The sequence below is a fragment of the Pseudorca crassidens genome, chromosome 20 (assembly GCF_039906515.1).
Source record: "Pseudorca crassidens isolate mPseCra1 chromosome 20, mPseCra1.hap1, whole genome shotgun sequence".
Lineage (NCBI taxonomy): Eukaryota > Metazoa > Chordata > Mammalia > Artiodactyla > Delphinidae > Pseudorca > Pseudorca crassidens.
In genome coordinates, this window is record NC_090315.1 from 60,318,311 (window position 1) to 60,332,526 (window position 14,216).

The 14,216-nt window shown below is 56.2% G+C and overlaps 1 long non-coding RNA gene across 1 annotated transcript in view; it reads right to left on the reverse strand.

Annotated features, from left to right (window-relative positions):
• Window positions 1–14,216, reverse strand: part of LOC137214510 (uncharacterized) — a 153,896-nt gene that overhangs the window by 42,281 nt on the left and 97,399 nt on the right. The window contains exon 6 of the long non-coding RNA XR_010938935.1: window positions 3,871–3,926. This is a non-coding gene — a long non-coding RNA (uncharacterized lncRNA). The remainder of the gene's footprint in view (window positions 1–3,870; window positions 3,927–14,216) is intronic.

A 14,216-nucleotide genomic window follows, 5' to 3' on the forward strand; every position in this document is an offset into this window, starting at 1 on the left:
TGAACTGCTTCAGGCATCCGTGTCCTGCGGGCCTCCGGATAGAGAGGCCGGAGGAGACACTGAGGACTAAATCACGCTGCTCTGGCCTGGGCGCGTGGTTCTTACTTTTCATTTGCAAATAAAAACAATCAGGCCATCCAAGGCCAACAAACAGGGCTGCCTCCCCAGCTGCTCAGCTGGCTGGTCCCGCCCCAGCTGCAGGCTGAGGCCCTGGTGTAAGCAGGCCCCGTTAGGGCCTGGGACACAGGAGCACCTGCAAATCCCAGGATGGAGGCAGCCAGGCCCAGGGGAGGCCCGCACAGGGCCTTCCGTAGCTCTTTAGGGCCCAGGACGTATTTTCCAGGTGAGGTCTATGAAAGAGCAGCAGTGGCGGCAGTCCTCGCCATCGCCGGGGCAAGCGTCTCGAGTGCTTCCTGATCGCTTACTGCATGCCTCGCTAAGTGCTTTGCCCACAGTCTTGCGTGGCCTCCAAGCTGCCCCGTGACCTGGGTGCTGCTACAGACACAGAACCTGAGGCTTGGAGGGGTCCCGTGGCCTGCCTGGGGTCACCAGCTGTTGAAGGCCAACCTGGGGGTTCAGACTTAGGTTTCCGTGACGCCAGGGCTCACGGCACATGGCAGTCCGTGAACAACTGTTGACAGGTAAACGGAGAGCAAGTGCTGTCACTTAGTATGGAAAAAGCCCTTCCGCGTCCTCGCTCTGGACGGACACCAGCAGCGGTGCACTGGACGAGGAGGACGCACAGCGCATCCACAAGCTTCCAACTTCCTGATGGGCTTAACTCTTTAACCAGATCGCTGAAGCGCTGGCCCAGTGTCCCGGGCCTGGACACCCTCCCACCTTGCTGGAATGGTAATTCGCCAGCAGGCAGCCCCCGGGAGGCCCTGCCCTTCTTTTTAAAGAGGTTCCAAATGGCCCCCAAATCGTGTCTTTCTTCCTTGAGGCTCGGGCAATTTGGGTGTCACGGGGGCCTTTGTAGAGACGTCAATGGATTATTTCACGAGAAGAAACCCCCTCTTTACACCCTGACGTGGCTTCTGCTATGGAGATGAAAGATCCAGGGAGGCAGGTTGGAAAACAGATAATTCACGGGACTGTCAGAGCGCGATGATCTGAATTTCATTCACAGCAGGCAGAGCCAAGGGGCGGGGCCCGAGATCCCGCCCGGGGGTCTTGCTCCGGGGGGAAGCGGGCTGAGCTCTCAAGTGCCGAAGTGATAATCCAGCCCGCGGGGCCCGGACAAAGCTGGACATTTTGTCTTCACTGTCAGAACGCCACAAGCTCAGGAGCAGATGGAGTGGTGTCGGCAGTCGTAAAACGCCCCACCCCACCAGGGACAAGCAGGTTAACAGAAGGGATTGGCGCCATGCACATCATAAAAGCCCTGCAGGCCTGTCATGTTCCGATAAATCTTGATTTGGTAACGGAACAGCGCTCTGGTTCCCAGCCTTGGGTTTCACAGGTGAGCCGTGGGCTGACGGATGGTGTGGAAGCCAGTGGGGGAAGGGGGCAGGGGGAACCTCACCCGCCCACCCCTACCCCCCCTTGGATTCCCAGCGCCAGGCAGGAAACCCAGCCTGCAAGAGGCCAGGGGAGCCGTGGGTTCTCCCTCCCCATCCACGCTGGAATGCTGCAAGGCCACCGGCTCCATCCTCATCTCCTGGCCCTCGTGCTGGTAGCAAACTGTAGGAGCTCAATAAGCACTGTCTCTTCTCAGTTAGGCTTCCGGGCTTGCCTACCCATCAGAGAGGGGCTGCTGAGGAAGACGAGGCCCTGCTCTGCACACACAGGCTTGCTAGCCCTGCCCGGCACCCTGCACCCCACATCAGCCCCCCGAGGAAGGCGCACTTTTTCAGGATCCATCTGCCCGGGGGGGCACTTTGGAGCCATCTGTCCATCCAGAGGGGCTGACGTTTGTATTTTGCATGAAGGCGCCATCTTGCTGGCAAGAGCCTGGTGAAATGTCCACTCTGAACACTTTCAAATAAAGGACAGGGCCCGGAGGTGACACGGATGAGTGGGGTTGGCCAGGTGGGAGAAGAGGAACCCACGGCCTGGAGTCAGGTGCAAGAGGGAGCATCATGGGGTCATGCCCACCAAGGGCACATGATCCAGTGGTTGCCAGGAGGGACTCAGACCTTCTGACATTGAGAAGGAAGACACAATCTGGACTTCTCCTGATTAGTAAGTATTAAGGAGTCATTCAGATGTGAAATATGGTGCAGCATTTAGCAAGAGAGTCCAGGCAGGCAGCTTGGCCCTGACAGCCTCAGGCCTGGGTTCTGCGGTAGGATCTCAGAGCACAGAGCACAGAGAAGAAGGTCCTATAACTGAGGGGCTCACAGGAAGCCCCTTCCCCTCTGAGACTCAGTGGCCTCACATTTCCGGTCCTGCCTCCAAGCCGCCTGCCCCCTTTCCTGTCTGCGCCCCCGCCACTGGTCCTCCTGGGCTTCACGGTGAGTTCTCTGCAGTTCCCAGAGGGACCCTGCTCTCTGGCCTCGGCCATTTCCCTTCCTGAGGCCCCTGCCCCCGCCTCCCTGCACTTGGACCCCACCTCCCACTGCACCTCACGTTTCAACTCAAACGTATGTTGTGTGCCTGTGGTCCCCTCTCCTTCCTCACTGCCCACTGGCCCCAAGTCGCAAACCCTTGGGCCTTGCCTGCCCACCCCCGTCCTCTCCACCCCCACCGGGCCTTAAGCTCCCTGAGGGCCGCGGCCCCCTCCCTGAGTTATCCCAGTGTCCCCCCCCCCCACCGCCATGCCACCAGTTCTACCCAGCCAGCAAGGGTGGCCCCCAGGGCTCAGACACACCCCGCTCGGGCTGGCCAAGCACCCCAGGGGGCCTTGGAGGTAGTGGTGACTCGGAACCAGGACAGAGGAGACACGACGGGCGATGGCCAGCATCTAGTCCACGGCTGTCTGTTAACCAGTTGTGCACCATGGAGACGGGAAGCAGACTTGGGGGTCGTAGGTCTCGGGAATGAGGGGGCTGGGGTGATAGCTGAAGGGTGCAGGGGTGCTCTGAGGGTGATGAGACTGCCCCGAAATTTACTGGGGGATGGCTGCACATATCTGTGAGTACTCTAAAAACCACTCAATTGTACACGTCACATGGGTGACTTGTATGGACGCAAATTATATCTCCGTGAGGCTGTTAAGAAAAGGCTTGAAAACGGAATCCCATGGCCTGTCATGACGGAAGGCAGTGGAGGGCAGGACCCCCAGGCGCCCTAGCTGTGCTATTCGCTGACGGGGGCCTGTCCCTCCCGCCTCCCTGGACCAGCGTTTCCTCGTGCAGGAAGGGTGATGAGCTGTGTGCCCCTTAGAGGGCGTTGAGACAATTAAACACGAGGTAACGGAGTACAGCGTTTGGCACGGCAACCTTGTAAATTCTCAAGAAACGGCGAGAAGGGAGTGATTATCGTTGTCCCAGCGTGAATGTGGACCAGGCGCCCGCGAGTCAGCACTTGTTTCTGCAGCAGCCCTGCTGGGCCATCCCGTCAGCACCTGGCTGCTGGGGAGGGCGGGCTTCCTTCCTGAAGGGGTGGTGATGCGGGAGCTGCTGCCCTTCCATCAAGGCAGCGCTGAGCTCTCTCCCAGAGATAAGCGCCGGCCTGCTCGGCCGCATCCTAATCGGCAGCAAGACCCTGGGCTTGTGAGCTCTCCTGGCTGTCAGGAGGAACGAGGGCCGGAGGATGATTAATGAAAGAGAAGGAAATGTAATAATGCATGGCCGGCCCGCCAACAGCATAAATCTCTCTGGGGATTGTGGAAAGGATGGATTCCTCCCTCTCTGGGCCTTGAGAAAGGGCATCCTCCAGGTTCACCGGAGTCTGAGAAATAACCACGGACATTAAATCAAAGCTTACCTGCACTCAAGTCACACAGGAACCCGCTGGCTGAGGAAAATCACCATCCCGTGGGCCTGAAACGAGGGGCTTGGGTTAGTGGCATGCTGGGAAAGAGGTCTGGCTGCAGTCGGGCGATGGATGAAGACCACCCAGCAGGGGCTTGGGTTCAAATCCAGACCCCACCACTCACTAGCTCCGAGACCTTGGGCAAGGTCCTCGGTTCTCTGCTTCAACTGCTTCCTCTGGAACCCCCGCATGGCATTCTTGTGGGGACTGCCTGGGCCACCTGAGTAAAGCTCTTGGGAGGGAGACTGGCTGCTACTGTGGCCGTGCATTTGCCCTGCAGCATCTCAGGTAATCACCGACACTCTCAGGAAAGAGGAATTATTATTAGTCCCATTCTACAGATGTGAAAACAGAGGCCCAGAGCATGGCCTAACTCCTCCAAGGCTCCCCAGTGGGGACCGCCTGACCCTCACCGCACTGCCTTCCAGCAGGCTGAACCGGGAATTCGAAATCCTGCGGTCTCGTCTCTGACTTCTCACGGGTGGGTCCCAGGGCCTCCCGCACGGCCCTCACGCTACCATTTGTTAGGACTGACTGCAGCTAGAACAAATGTCCCCTCACCCCCCCAGGGCCTCCACAGCGGCCACGCTCCAGTGGCCTCACACTTATCTCCGCGGGGGCTGTTCTCCGCTGTTCCTCTCCCCATCTGTCCCTCTTGCGCACTGTCCCTCTTCATTTTAATCGAGAAACGTCCATTTCGCCCCACCCGGGGTCTGCACAGTGTATTGGCAGCTCGGAGGTAGGAAACCCGAGCCGGGCACTTCTAGGGAGGGACCCCTTAATGGTTCTAGCAGATGCCGCAGGAGGGAGGGGGCCCAGGCAGCCCCCAGCTGCCCACCCGGAGATAACCCCTGACCCCCTGCCTCTCTCATGGGGCCGTCAAAAAGCCCGAGCCCTGGGAAGGCCAATAAATCCTTGGGTGTTGCCCTCTCAGGATTCCGGCCCCTGCCTGGGAGAAGGCATTTAAACTTCTTAAAAGAACTCTTTTCTAAGCCTGCAGGAAGCCGCCTGGGCCCTCGGGGGGCTGAGGGCACTGGTTTCTGCGTGGGTTCTAGGACCTCAGTGCTGCAGAATTCCCTCTGTGCTTGGGCATCCTTGGCCCACAGCCAAGCAGCACCAGCCAGGGGCAGGGCGGGGGTGCCTGGGAGCCGAGACGGGGACAGGCGGGCACTGTGCACCCCTTACGCAGGCTTACTCTCACTGCCCACAGAAGGGCCCCTCGCTCACCTCTGGGACACCCAGGGGAGACGGCAAGAGTCCTTGGGCATAAAGGGGGTTGCGTATTACTCAAGAGGCCACCCAAGTTTAGAGGATAGCATGGAGCTTTTTAATTCCTTTTCAAGGTCATATATTCACATGGCCAAAAATTCAAGACATAAAAAGGTATCTCCCTCTCACCATTTCCCACAGACACCTTCCCAGGGCTACCAATATCTAGAGATCTTTTAGGAATATAAACATATAATTATGTGCATGTAAGTATATGAGTATGTACACTTACGTGTGTAAGTATACACACACACACAATCTTGTTGCTTTTCATTCAACTACTTTGGTGATCATTCCATATTGTTATATAAAGAAACCTCATTCCTTTTCATGGTTGCATACTATTCCTTTGAACGGCCCATTCATCATCTATTTATTTAACAGGCCCCCTACTTAATGATAAGGGCCTTCATGATAAACATCCCACTTCCCATAGGCAGCATCCCCGCCATGGCCATCTGGGACTGCCGGGCACTCTCAGGCTCGCCCTCCTTTTTCCTCCTCACAGTCTCTGCAACCCCCTTTGTGGGGTCCAACTCCAGCCTGAGGCTCTGTTCACGGCTGGGTGAGACTCCAGGTCCTTCTGCATCTTTAGAAGCACTCTCCTTGCTGATTTTGACCACCTTTCACACCCCGGAGCTTTCTCTCACATCTATACCGGAAGCATAGTAGGTGCTGGATCATCCTCATTTAAAGGAGGGTAGGAAAGATAAACCCTCATGGAGGGGGCCCCCCTCCACATGCCTCACGGGTCAGAAAAGAGCAACAGGTTTTGCCAGAGGGCATTGCGCCTCTGCATCTGTCCTGTGGTGGGACAGGAGGGGCCCAGTGGAGCAATGGAGGATTTGGGATCTAAAGATGTGGGTTGGCCTCCTGGCCATCCTGTCTATTAACCTGGGCCACCCTCAGCCGCCCCCACCTGTGCAACAGAACAGAACACACATGGTATGTTCACATGGCAGAAGCATTTAGCTGTTCAACCCTGGGCTCGGAAGTCAGCTCCAACTGGGTCCAAACTCTACCTCTCCTTCTTGGGCAGATACCTTTCCTCTCTGAGCCTCAGTTTGGATAAATGCAATAGGATGCCCTCATGGGCTTACAGGCTTATGTGATGATTAAAGAGATTAAATGCATACATGTAGCCACTCGGCATAAACTAGCGAATGGCAAGTGCTCAAGACATTTTCGCTTTTATTGTTGTCACTGATGTTGTGTGCTTGGTGCCACAGCAGTGGTGGCTGCTCTCTGGACACACTGTGCTCTTCTCCACAGATGTGCCCCACAGATCTCCGCACAACTGGTTCAAACCCCAAAGCGCTAGCTGGGCTCGCAGACTTGGACAGCTGGCAGGGTCACCACGTCATCACTCTCTGCAGGCGCTCGCAGGTCTGTTCTCTTCCCAAGCCACCACTTGTGTCCTTGCTTGTTGGAGCACACACCACGACTCTTTGCTGGGAGAATCCTGCCTGGAGGCAGGGGAGTGAACCAAATGACCTTCTGACCTCACTCCCAACCCCAACTCCAGGGTTCAGGATAGCCCAGCATGCACAGGGGCCCACAAAATTAGCCACACTTTCCGGAAGTAGGAGGTTATGCAGCTTATGCAGCGTTCCACAGCTCCCAGGGGCTTTTAGATAAGACTTGCTCCAGGCTCTTTTCTCCCCGGGACTTGTGGAAATCTCTGGGTCTGTCGGACATCAACTTGTCTCCTCCAGATCCCACCAATGACCTTCCATTGACCTTTGGATAACGGCGAGAGAAAACGTCATTTTTCCCCTAACCCACTGAACTCTCAGAAATGACAGAGTGACAGAGGCCAGCCTGGCCTTTCCCGCCGTCGCTGTGGCTTAGGGAAGGTACCCACCCCCAGCGAGGCCACGTCACCCAGAGCCCCCTACACCGAAAATGAAGTGAGGTCTTCCTGAGAGGGTGTCTCCTGCGAGGCACGGGAAGAGCGAGCAGGAAGGCCACGGGGCAGCCGATAGGACACCTAAAGGAAGAGGAGGAAACGGCCAGCGGAGTCTAGACGCGTTATCTTGCCCCCTGTGCGGGCACCGGCCCACGCTCATCCATCGTCCCTGGAACTGACTTCCTGCCTCAGGATTTACACCAATGACTTCACCCTCTTGCTATCTCGACAGTCCCGCTGCTGCCCGCTCTGGGCTCTCAGGAATTAGAGGCCAGATAACAAGTCTAGACAGCTCAGAAGTTTTAAATGCATTATCCTCCAGGGGGAGGAGGACGGCTAGCGACTAGCTCTGGGGACTCCAAGGCTGAAACCCTGGACCGCGTTCCGGTTCTGAGTCTGTGTGGGGAGCGTAAGACAACCTCGCTCCGCCTGCCCCTCCGCCCCTCCCTCACCCCCCGCCGCCCGGAGGCTGAAACAGGCACAGTAGAGCCACTCACCACAGACTCTGCTCCACCTGCCATTCATGGGAGCTCCACACCCCACCTCCCTGCCCCCGGTTCAGGGAGGACCCTCGGGGCTGCCTCAACAGAGCTGGATGAAGTCCAAAGGGCCCTCGTGTTCACAACCAAGGGCAGTGGTGAAGCCACACGAGTGGAAGGGAGCCCGTTCATTCAAACCTCAAGGGTCTCAGATGAAACGCTTGGTGCCCTGCTCGGCAGGTGACCTCGGCACGTACCCCCACCTGCCTGGGGGCCTATGCTGACCTGAATCAAATCCCCTCGCACGCGACGTGGCAGCCCCCTTTGCCGCCTTCTCCCACCCTTTACGTGTTGAACCGTGTCCTCCCCAAGTTCCCATGTTGGAATCCCAACGCCCAGTACCTCAGAATGTGCCCTTATTTGGAAATATGATCCTTGCAGATATAATTAGTCAAGATGAGGTCATATTGACGAGGGTGGGCCTCCAATCTAATACAACTGCGTCCTGATAAAAGGGGGGCTGCGGACACAGAGGGCACATAGGGAGAGGCCACCTAAAGACGACGGCGGAGATCACGGTGACACGTCTACGAGGCAAAGAGCGCAGCATGGCCAGGGAACCCCCGGAGCTGGGGAGGCCTGGAGCAGGTCCCCCTCGCAGACTTAGATGGAGTCAGCCCTGCCCACACCTTGGTCTCAGACTTGGGGCCTCCAGCCTGTGGGAGAGGACATTTCTGCTGTTGAAGCCCCCATGTGTGGTGCTTTGTTACTGCAACCCCAGCAAACTACACCCCACCTTCCTGAAGGACAGGGCCAGGCGAAGGAGTGCCTGGGGGCCGCAGAGAAACTACAAGCACCCCCTCAGACTGCTGACAACAGAAGGCTTCCCTGCAGTTGTCCAAGCCACAAAGCTGTCCAGTCAGCAGCTCACAGCTGGAAGGCAGAGAGTGGCTCCGTGGGGACCCGGGAAGGTTTTGTCAGCTCAGGACACGGCTGGAGCATCACTGTCGGTGTCCAGCCTGTACCCCTCGGTAGGCGTCGTCCCAGACAGCAATGGCTTCCTCCGGTGCCTGCGGCCTTTTATGGGCGCTTCCTCTGCTACAGACGAGTATTTGGCCCGCTCGCAGACGGGCAGGCCAGAATTGCCAGGGGCCACTGTCCTTGGGAGCAGTCCTCAGTCAGTGACAGTGACCGCTGGTGGGCAACGTCCCAGCTCCCTGGCTGAGCAGCTGAGAAACTCCGGGGGTGATCCACACAGTACCCCCCAAGCTCTCACCGTGGTCACAGGGCCAAGAATGTACCCGGCACTGGCCCCTCTCTTCCACCTCTCCTTCCCCGATGCCTCCTGAGGTCACCTTCCAAACAGGCGCGCCCAAACTTGACCCTGGTCTGTGCTGGGGGAATCCAAACCGAGACAATGGGAGGTTACACCTCGAGGCACAGAACGACCGGGAGGGGAAGGCACATCTCGGCTGCACACGAAAGGGGTGTGTGCCCCTGCGCACTGACTTCTCTGGGTGTCTCAGATAGAATATCTGTCCCCAGATTAACACCAGCCTGATGCGCGTGAAGGCAGAAGTTGCTAGTTCTCGCCAGTATCCATTCTCCTTCTTAGGGGATAATATTAACTGTAACTAGTAGGCATGACCGTCCTTCCCAGAGACTCACCATCCCAGATGCCGTTCTTACTAAAGGTGCAAGGTGCCAGGCGGGTGTGACCCTGTGTCTAGACTCTGGCCAGTGGGATGGGAGCGAAGTGATGTCCCGCTCCAGACACGTGCCCGCAGGTCCCCTTCCCCCCTCCGACTGTCTGGACGCAGCTGCGGCGATGGGAGCACCTCGTGCCCCTCAGGCTCATCCTCGTCCCCGGCTTCCCATCCTTCTCTCCTCCCCCCTCATCTCACACCAAGAAGGTGTGAGGGTTAAAAAACGCTGCAGAGTCTCGTATCGGTTTTTCTCCAGCAAAACCGACTTTGAAGCTTCTGACCCAAGCAAGCCTTTCATCCATTTTAGGAAGCCAGAGACAGATTTCATTTACATGAATCCAAAAATAATAAAGGGAGAGAAATAAATAAAGGTTGAGAAAGATCACCGGTGAATCCCTGAACTTGCGGATCCAGGAAGTGTTGGGAGAGCCGGGCTCCTTCCAGGAAAGACCAGCCTGTTCTGATGAATTCTGGAAAGTGAGCCTCCCCAGTATGTGAGAGGTGACCGGACACCTGGTGTGTGGGTCACCGGGAGGCCCCTCTGCCCGAACCTGCAGGAGCCCCATTGGGAAGAATTTCCTAAGGTGACGATGAGCAGGGAACAATGGGTGAGTCAGGTCTCTAACCGCCAGAGACGATCCTGACTTTCACAGCACGCTGCAGTGTTCAGAAGGTCCGTGTCACGCGGAGTTAAGCTGTGTGAGGCTCGGAGGCTGACGAGCAGCCCAAACCACTTCAGACTGATGTCCTGCACCATCCCCCGCAACGGGGCGAGCAGGCGGATTCGTATCTAAGATCGCTGTGGGTCCGGCTGCGGGGCCCGTGCCCTGCTTGTTGGCTGCACAACGGCCAGTTCAGGAGCCGCACTTCATCGCGGCTGGTCCGAGTGCATCCTTAGGGCTACAGGGAGGAGCTCAAGATCTGCTGGGCCCACTGTGCTGACCACGCCCCTCTTCCTAGGAGCGAGAGCACAGTTCTGGTTCTTCCCAGCTGTGTGCCCTTAGACAAGGCACTTAGCCTCTCTGAGCTGCATTCGGCACATCTCTTAAGTGAAGTCAGTACCCCTCTCTTACTGGGTACCTGTGAAGACTGGATGAAGTCATATGACTGTGGGCTAATGTCTGAGTCCCTTCGGGCTGCTATCACAAAACAGTACAGACTGAGTAGCGTAGAAACAACAGAAGCCCATTTATCACAGTTCTGGAGGCTGGAAGTTCGAGACGAGGACACTAGCACCGTCGAGTGACAGCCCTCTTCCGGGTCACAGACTCTCGCTGTGTCCTCACGGGACAGAAGCAGGGAGGGAGCCTGCGGGGTCTCTTTTACGAGGGCGCGAATCCCCTTCGCGAGCCTCCACCCCTGTGACCTCATCACCCCCCAGAGGCCCCACCTCCCAACAGCATCGTTAGGATTTCAACATGTGAATCTCAGGGGGACACAGGCATTCAGACCACAGCAGGTGATATCTGGTGCACGAATTTCCTATCCAGTCTCCTCCTCTACCATTTCCCTTCAAGAGCCGTGGACAGAAAAACTGGGCTGCTACGGGCCTGGGGCAGATGGAAGGCGGCGCGGTGTGAATGCGAAGCAGGGGGTGTGTGTGAAGGGTGTGTGTGGGTGCCATGTGGTGTGCGAATGAGGTGTGAACGTGAGGGGATAGAAGCGTCCCTGGACAGGAAGCCAGGAGCACTGGATGGGTGGGAACATTGAAAGCAAAGTTCCAGTTTTACAGTTGACGCTATCACTGTGGAGCAGGAACGCATACTTCCTGTGGGAGCGGTAGGGGTATAAGGCACACACAGGAGGAGGGACCCGACTTCCCGCAGAAGTTACCCTGGGGAGGGATGGAGGGAGGGACAGAGGCCTTTGGCTGTTTTAAATGGACAGTGTGGAGACAAGGACTGACCCCGAGAGGAGGTTTGTCCAAAAGCCAGTAAGCGTCTGCACAGGGGTCCATCGTTACTAATCACCCCTGCACTGCTTCACACCCACCAGGCGTGCAGTGTGTGCCGACGTGGACGCTGTTGGCCTCGTATCCAGTGGCACAACCATGGACACAGCCATTTGGCAGCCTCTGGTACAGCAATCCCACTCCGGGCACCCACCACCAAAACCGGGTGCTGTGTAGACAGGACACACGCGCCGGGAAAGGCAGAGAAAGTTCAGCCCGGTCAGCCTTCAAAGGTGACAGGGAGCTTAAGTTACAACATGAGGACTTTGGGGAGGTCCACTGGTCCGAACAAACCACAGACTGATTTGTTCTGGGTCACAGGTTATCAGAGGCTGTGCTTAAAGTAAGGGGAATGAGGAAGCGGGGTGTTTCATGTGGGTATCTGTGAGCAAAGGCAGGAAATGGCAGAGATTTTCTCAGACCAGGGAGGAGGGTGCAGGACCCCCTCCCCAGCAGAGGGTGCGTGGACACCCCGGCAAACCGATACAAACTCGGCAAACGTGTGAATTCAGGTCCACACACACCTGAGGGCCATTTCAACATGAAAACACAGAGAAAAGAAGCCGTCAGCCAGTTCCCTACCCCAGGTTCACCAAAGTGTGCGCCTCAGAACAGCAGGCCCAGGCGACATTCCTATACCACACACACACACACGCACATGCACAGACATGTGCACGCACACATACACACGCAAACACACACACAGCCAACGGGCTCAGAGTTCAGGGAGGGGTGCCGACAGCCATCCTCTCAGGAAGTCACATTGGACAAAAGGCTCAGTCTCAGGAACTCCCACCCCTCAGTCTCTCTAACACTTTTATCGAGATGTCATTCCCACACCCGACAACCCACCCATTTAAAGTGTAGAAGTCAATGGGCTTTAGTCTATTCACAGAGTTGTGCAACCGTCACCACAGTCGATTTTAGAATACTTTCGTCACCCCCAAAGAAACTCAGTGCCCTTTAGCCATAGCCCTCAAACCCCCATCTCCCCAAGTCCTTGGCCACCACTAATCTGCCTTCTGTCTCCGTAGATCTGCCTGTTATGGGCGTGTCCTGATAAACGGATTCATCTGATACGTGGTCTTTGGCCTCTGACTTTCTTCACTCAGCACGTTCCCAAGGTTCATCCACGTGGTAGCTACGTCAGCACTTCACTCCTTTTGTGGCTGAGTCATATTCCACTGTGAGGATGGACCCCATTTTATTTATCTTATCTTTTGTGGATTTTACTTTGAGACCAGTGCTGTTTTCTCACTGGTACACCAACACTAGTTCTGAGGTGAGGGTACTGTCCCGTGCTTCAGGTATTCTCAGTGTTCTCAGACAGGGGCCGGGAGGTGGATGTGCTCCCCTGTAGCGCTCCAGAAGCTGCCTTGTCTGAGAATTAGTGAAAGAGTACACATCTGCTGACACAGGTGACTGCAGCTGCCAATAACATCATAAAGTAGGCAAGGCAGCTGTGTCCACCCCCCAGTGTCCCGATGATGAGGGGCACGGTGACGGTGCTGCAGTGCTGGCCACCCTCCGTCCACAGACCCTGACAGCTTCCCTTGTCAGTTCAGAGGCCGTCCCTCTGCACGGTCCCGGCTGCCTGGCCATCTCCTCACTAAGAAGGTCCCAGGCACAGAGTCCAGGCTCGTGGTTCTGATGGACACGGCCTGAGCTCGTGTCCATTTCATGGCCTTCCTCTCCTGAAACAGACCTTCCCACTCCCCCTTTTAGCACCCAAGGGCATCCAGCTCCCCCTGGATTGATGTGGTGTGGATGTGGCAGGCTCTGATTTCACTAAATGCCCAGACACGAGTCCATGCTCCAGCAGCCGCGCTGTGCCCGTTGTGGGCACAGAAGAGCCTCATCGCTTTGGGGACACAGTCATGCTCTTATCTCTTATGGCTTCAAAGCAACCATATTTGGGAGTCAGATATTTTTCATAAACAAATAGGGTCAAAAGCTGATAAAAATCAATACATCTGAATCAACGCGCGGTTCCTGGTATGGCGTTCCAGCGGATATCTTGCAGCCCGCCAGGTCCCTTTGAAATGTTCACAACAACAGAAAGGCTTGTTTTTCCATCCAAAGCAAATGGAAATACTCGCAGGAGGGCAAAAACAAATATTGTTCAGGGGTTGGAGCGTTTCAGACAGCCCAAGGAAACTTTGGGATCCAGGAGATTCACAGCCCTCTGCTGTGTCCATCTGCCCAAGAGGGGTGCCCATAGAGCATGGAAAGACGGAAGGCTGTCTTGGGGCTGGAAGAGTGCGTGAGAAAGAACTCAGAGTGTGCAGAGAGCGGTTTCTGGAGCCAGGTGAACCTGGGTCCCATTTCTGCTGCCCCCACTTATCCACATTCCTTCCCTCTTGGAGCGTCAGTTTACCTGTCAGCCAAATGGGACAATAACGGCTACCTTGGAGGGGTGTTGAGAAGGTCAAATGAGTCACAGAACATGGTTAGGTCAGTTCTCCAGTTGTCCACATTAGTAATATTTTCGTATCGGAAACTAACGAACTATAAGTCCTTTTCAAATAGCTCATTTTCCATCTGTACCATAAAATCCAGCATGGTTCCATCTTATATTGCTGTTTCATGTCATTCTCAGAACCAGTAAGTGATAACCATGTACCTTCCAAGAGTTAGGCCCTGTGGGTGAGCCTTTTAGAGGCCACGCCTGATACTCCTTCTGTGCCCACAGTGGATGTGTATTAAGTAGTTACAGCTAATGGTCACTGAGCCTTGATGAGCAGTACCTCCTACAGCATGGCTCACTTAATCCTCAGGACAACTCCATCATCCCCAAGTTACAAATTGAGACTGAGGCTCAGAAAGGCGGTGACTGCCCCAGCGGCATCCAACTTGTGTGTGGCAGGGCCAGGATTCCAACCAAGACAAGCAGCCCCACTGTGTCCACATGGGGAAGTGAAGCAGGGGATGGGAAGCTGGGGTGGTGTGGACACTGCAGGGAGGATGGCCAGAGGACGGCTGGG